The sequence below is a fragment of the Myotis davidii genome, unplaced genomic scaffold (genome assembly GCF_000327345.1).
Source record: "Myotis davidii unplaced genomic scaffold, ASM32734v1 scaffold329, whole genome shotgun sequence".
NCBI lineage: Eukaryota > Metazoa > Chordata > Mammalia > Chiroptera > Vespertilionidae > Myotis > Myotis davidii.
Genome location: NW_006300374.1, coordinates 1206834 through 1212706, shown reverse-complemented (window position 1 = coordinate 1212706; position 5873 = coordinate 1206834). Strand labels below are relative to the sequence as shown.

Below are 5873 nucleotides of genomic sequence, written 5' to 3'. Positions count from 1 at the left end.
CCGCCCCTCCTCTTCCTTCAGTGTCCTGCTGAGGAGCATGGGCTCAGGGTCAGAAGGCCAAATCCGGTTTTAGAGCAGGTTGCTTCACCTCTACCCCTCAGTTTCTTCATCTATAAGGTGTAAATATGTAATGGTTAGGACCTCCTTCTACTTGATCTAAAGTAGATCAAGTAGCGCTAGCTGGTTTGGCTCAGTGGATAGAGCCTCGGCCTGGGAACTGAAGGGTCCCGGGTTCAATTCTAGTCAAGGGCACATGCCCAAGTTGCGGGCTCGATCCCCACCAGGGGCCCTGTAGGAGGCAGCCGATCAATGATTCTCTCTCTCCTTCTCCCTTCCTCTCTGAAATCAAAATATATTAAAAAAATAATAATAAAGTAGATCAAGTAGAGGGTGTTGTCCCAGGCCTGGCCCCTAGGGGCGCTCTCTGCTAGCTTCTGCTTAATCTCATTTCTTTCCAGAAGCACAGAGTCCTCAGGGTTTGAGGCGGGAGCAGAGTTTTTCTTCTCTATTAGAATTGAGCTTCCCTGCTCTGCCACCCCTTTTAGGTCCAGGGCCTTTTGGTTCCAGGACTTTACATATGTCATGTCGTGTAATCCCCCACACACATCTGAGCAATGAAATATTATCCCTACCATTTTATGGGTGGAAAACCCAAGTTCCAAGAGGTTATGTACTTATTTGAGGTCACACGGACTCAGGCCAGTCTGGCTGAAGCCAGGTTCTTTTTTCTTTTTTAAAATATATTTTATTGATTTTTTACAGAGAGGAAGGGAGAGGGATAGAGAGCTAGAAACATCGATGAGAGAGAAACATCGATCAGCTGCCTCCTGCACACTCCCACTGGGGATGTGCCCGCAACCAAGGTACATGCCCTTGACCGGAATCGAACCCGGGACCTCTCAGTCCACAGGTCGACGCTCTATCCACTGAGCCAAACCGGTTTAGCTGAAGCCAGGTTCTTTTGTTACACCAGGTTGCCTTAGCGCAATGGCTCTGCCCAGGGCCACCCACCCCCCCTGGCTCGAGAGATTTCTGGATCAGCATTCAATCCTGGTCCTGGTTTTGCTGCCCCCTCTGGAAGGTGCAGACAGTGCAGTTCTTCAGGCATATCTGACCCTCTTCCCTAGCGACCAGGTACCCCAGCTTAGGTCACTGTTTTCCATTCCTTCTTGGCCCCTTGCTAGCAGCCTGCTTCTATCTCATTGCCACGTGCCTGCCAGTACGTAGTTGAAAGGCATACACACAGTAGATGATGGATGACAGATTGGGTTATTTTATGATGATGATTTTATCTAGAAAGCTGGCATGGGGCGCGAAATCATTTATCTGTGCTTAGGCCCTTGACAGTTGGATGAGATAGAGCAAGGAGGGAACTCATTTCAGCAGAGAAAAGTCACCCTGACATGCCCTCATCCCTCCTCATCCCTCTGACTGATGGTGGATCTGAGCCTGTGGAGCCATCTGGACAAACTGCAGAGCTCCCCTTGTCTTTCATGGGCATCCTACTCCTTCCCTCTATTGTCATATTGACAATATGACATCCTTGGCCCGTTCTTGCCTCCGAGAGAGGCTGGACGTGAGTTCCTTCCCATCCCACACAACCCTGGCTGGCTCCCTCTGAGGAAACAAAACCAAGCCAAGCATCCCACACAAACCTCAAACCCAACCTTGGTTTGTTCTTGGCCCCAATCAAATGTCATCCAGGAGCTGTGGGATAGAAGGGGAGGGAGAAGCTCAAGCCACCCAGGGGGAAAGGAGCGGGTCCCGGGGCTCCTTCATTCTCCTCCAGCTTTCAAGGGCCTGTCTTTGGCTGTGATCACTGTCTAGCTTTAGAGCAGAGGTATGAAAGGACCAGGACTAGCGGAGCTGCCACCGCATGGTGGGGCAGAGCAGAGCGAGATGGGGCTTCACCTCCTGGCAAGGCACGCCCCTCAGGTAGGAGGCAGGGGACCTGCTGGGCCACATGCATTAGTGCAGGAGCAGCTCCTGAACCTGGGTAGTGCTAGAACAACTCATCTAGAAAACCAGAGGTGGGAACCAGAGGATGAGAAATTCTCATGAGAAGTAATGGAGACAATTCAACTAAAGAGACAAAAGGGGAAAGGAAGAAGGTAGCCGTAGGTCTACATGAGGAAGGGATGTGAAAATCATGGCAGCAAACCGGAAAGAGGCAGGCATGCCTGCGACAGCCTCTTCCCTTAGTGCCTTTCCAGGTATTGATTCTGGTATTTTCTGTGTATGTGCATGCCCCAGGGCCAGAATTTTTATGTCCAGGTCCAGGCATAAAATTAGGAGCTAATTGCAGACCAGGTGAACTGAAGTGGGGTCCATGCTTCTCAAACCTTGTATTTGCCTGATAATCCCCTTGGCTTATTCGGGGTTGGGGAATCAAATCTTCCCCATAGGATCCTAATGCAGGGCAGCCCAGGAGTCTGCAGTATCACAAGCATCCCAGGTGTTTTGGGTGGAGGTGGCTCAAGTCCCCACTGGAGACACACTAGTGTAGAGCTTGTTCAAGGGGGCCAAAACGGGGGAGGCTGAGGCAAGCGTATGCAAGGGTTGACATTCTGTTATGAAGAAAGTGAGTGTGGGAGTGGGGTGCTGAAAGGGCCTCAGCAAAGAGCTGTCCTCAACAAGGAGCCCTGTGGTTCTCACTAGGGACAACCTTGCTCCCTGGGAGACATTTGACGATGTTTGAAGACATTTAAAGTCACAATTGGGAAGGGGGCGGGTGCACGGTTCTGGCATCCAGTAGGTAGAAGCAGAGATGCTGCTAAACATCCTACAATGTACAGGACAGTTTCCCTTCCCTTGTCCACACCCTTCAAACACAACAAAGAATTATCCTGCCTTAAATGTCAAAAGTGCAGACAGACAGAATCCCAGAGGCAGCCAATTTCCTACCCCCACCTCCTTCCCCCAGGTCCTGAACAAATACTTGCCCTGCATGGCACCTACTATGTAATGTTGTTGCATGGTTAGATGCTAAAATCACCATCATTTGGATCACTGACCAGATAAAAGCACAGCCAGGTGGGCCTTTGCATCTTTCCCTGCCCATCCATTTCTTCTCAGCCAGGTCTGGGGACCCAGAGGAAGCTTTGGCTGCAAGTCACAAGTGAATGGCGCCACCCAGTGGTACTAGAGTTAACAACACCAGCAGGAACAGTTAATAGAAAGGAAACTATTAACAATAATTAGCTGACTTTTACTGTGGAGATTTTTATGGAGGAAAGGAAGATCACCCAAATGAGAACAAACAGAGGCTATTTATTCAGATCTTTCTATAGCAAGTCACTCGTGTTTGGCAGAGACTCAAGTACAAGTAAAGACTCAAATGCTAGGGGGAAAGGTTTATTGGGCTTCCGAGGTGCCTAATTGCAGGTTAGTGGCACAGGGAAGGAAGCTGGAGGCCGGTGGTAGTGTGTGATTGATTTGGAGAGGACATCTGGCTTTCTATGGCTGGGTCCTGAGTTGGAAGTGGGGGTGAACATTAGAGAAGCTGGCAGCCATCCACCAAGTCCTGACTATTCTGGGCCATTTCTGCTGAGACTGTGGGTCAGAGTTCTATTGTCATATATGGTCTGGCCAGTGACTGGATATTCAGTCTCTTAATTTATTAATCATTCTAACTGCATTCTTCTGGTTGCTAATCCGGAAACAGATTTCATAAAGTTACCAGGTGAGAAGCTGCTTGACTGCAAATCAACAGAGATTTTTAAAGACTGCCCTTACAAATCTTGATTTAGAGTTCATATTTGATATGACTATTTGTTAATGTGCATGACATCATTCTCCTAATGGACATTCACATGGGCCCCAGGAATCCTTCAATTTCACCTACTTGGGTCACTACAACTTTCTGAGGTGCTGCACCTTCACCACCACAGTTATCATCACCACCATCACTACCATCACCAACACTACCTCCACCACCACCAGGTCAATGGTTCTCAAACTTTGTTCTTAGGACCAGGAGCAGCAGAAGCATGTAGGAAATTGTTAGAAATGCAAATTCCGGGCCCCACTCCAGACTTAGAGAATCAGATACTGGGTATGTGACAGCTGTCAGGGTTATTCTTGTGGATGCTAAAGTGGAGAGCCACTGCTTCAGGTGAATTTCTAGGATTCTCTGATTTTATCTTTTTAAACGTACCCTCATTGTTGAAAATATTACAGATGTCCCCCCCCCTTTCCCCTTAGTGATCCCCTCCATCCCACTCTCACCCCCAGGATGCCCTTATTTTAAGTCTGACCTTCCACAATGTATCCTCCAAATTTGTGAAAATATGTCTGTCATCTGAAGTAGGAAGAGAAACAAAACTACTTTTATTCATCTAGATAACACAAATAACATAGGCTAACATTTATTGACGCAGGGTGCAAAACATAGCATAGTTTGTGGTTAGAGGCTCGGAGAGGTAAGGTAACTTGTCCCCCAGAGGTAAGGTAAGGTACAGATCACACAGAGGGAGACTAAAACCAGGTTTATTTAGTTCCAAAATTTTGCTCTTAACTACTGTTGAATATGTTAATTATCAGAATCATAAATGTAAATCTAGAGGATTTGTACAGCTTTAGTCAGACTCACTTCCCCCATTAGCTTAAGGAGAAACAGAGGCCCAGAGACTTGCCCGGGGTCACACCGTTACCTCCTAATTAGCAGGCTAGAACCCAGGGCCTCTGGTTTCAAATCTAGTCCTCAATAAGCCCTTTGGTGAATCAGAGGTATACAAGCATATCCCACGCACCTTTGGAATGGAGTGGGTAAATAAATCAGTTGGTGGAAATGGGAGATGGATTATTAACAACACAGGAGTAGCCAAAAGCCACTTCTCATTCCTGTCTGTATCAGCAGCCCGAGTCCCTACATTTTGGGGCACCCCTTGGGGCTACAGAGTTGCAGTCCCACTCCCAGCAGGGGAAACCACACTTGGGCATGGGCTGTGTCTCTTTTTCTCTCCCGGGGCTCCTTCCATGTGTGAGGCCCACAGATGACCCTGGGCAGACTTGCAGATAAAGAATTGTATGTGGTTGTGGTATCCAGGGCAGGCAGCCTCATAACCCACACAGAGCAGAGGACCTCTGGCCTGCCTGGTTGTGTTGGCTTATTTCCAAACTCTGTTTCTCTCCCCCTTGCTCTCAACCATCTGACCTCCCTTTGGTTCTTCAAGGTTAAAACAAACAACTCCCCTTCCCTTGCCAACACACACACACACACACACACACACACACACACACACACCCTAACTCCTTCCTCTTTTGGGGCTTTAGGGCATCTTCCTTTGTGTCTGAACACCCTCCCAACTCCCTTCCTCTCCAAAGTAGCCACTTCCTATTGGCTCTCCCCATTCTTTCAGGGCTCTTGCCACACTTTGTTCCCCTGTGTGGTGTCCCTCATAAGTCCTTGTGTAAGGGCAGGAGGTGTGTCTCCACTCCCCAGCCCAGCAGGATATCGATCTCAATACATATTACTGAGCCTTGGTAAACCTTAGATTCAGCTTAAGAAATAATTATGGGGCTCAATAGTATTAGTTGAATGACTGAACATGGCCTTTCGGAAGCCATTCCCCAAGGTCCAAACACATTGCCCAAATTGATGCAGCCTGCCCCGCCCCTTCCCCCACTGAAAACCCTACCTGTGTTGACAACCGGCTTGCAATTCATGGCCTACTTCAGGGTTCCCACGCTTGGTAGGGAGAGCTACAAAGATGTCAGTGGAAAGGGGGAGCGTGGTGCGCGCGTTTGCGTTTGGTGCTATACCTGGGACTCAAGACCCGAGGGCAAGGTGTGCCTCAGCGGTGTCCGTACCGCGTCCGCTTTAAGGGGCCGTGCCAGCGCCGGCGGGCGGGGCGCTCCCGGAAAACGCGGGC

General features: G+C 49.0%; 1 protein-coding gene across 3 annotated transcripts in view; it reads right to left on the bottom strand.

Moving 5' to 3' along the window:
- Positions 1-5873, bottom strand: part of DENND2A (DENN/MADD domain containing 2A) — a 105890-nt gene that overhangs the window by 99578 nt on the left and 439 nt on the right. The window lies entirely within an intron of this gene.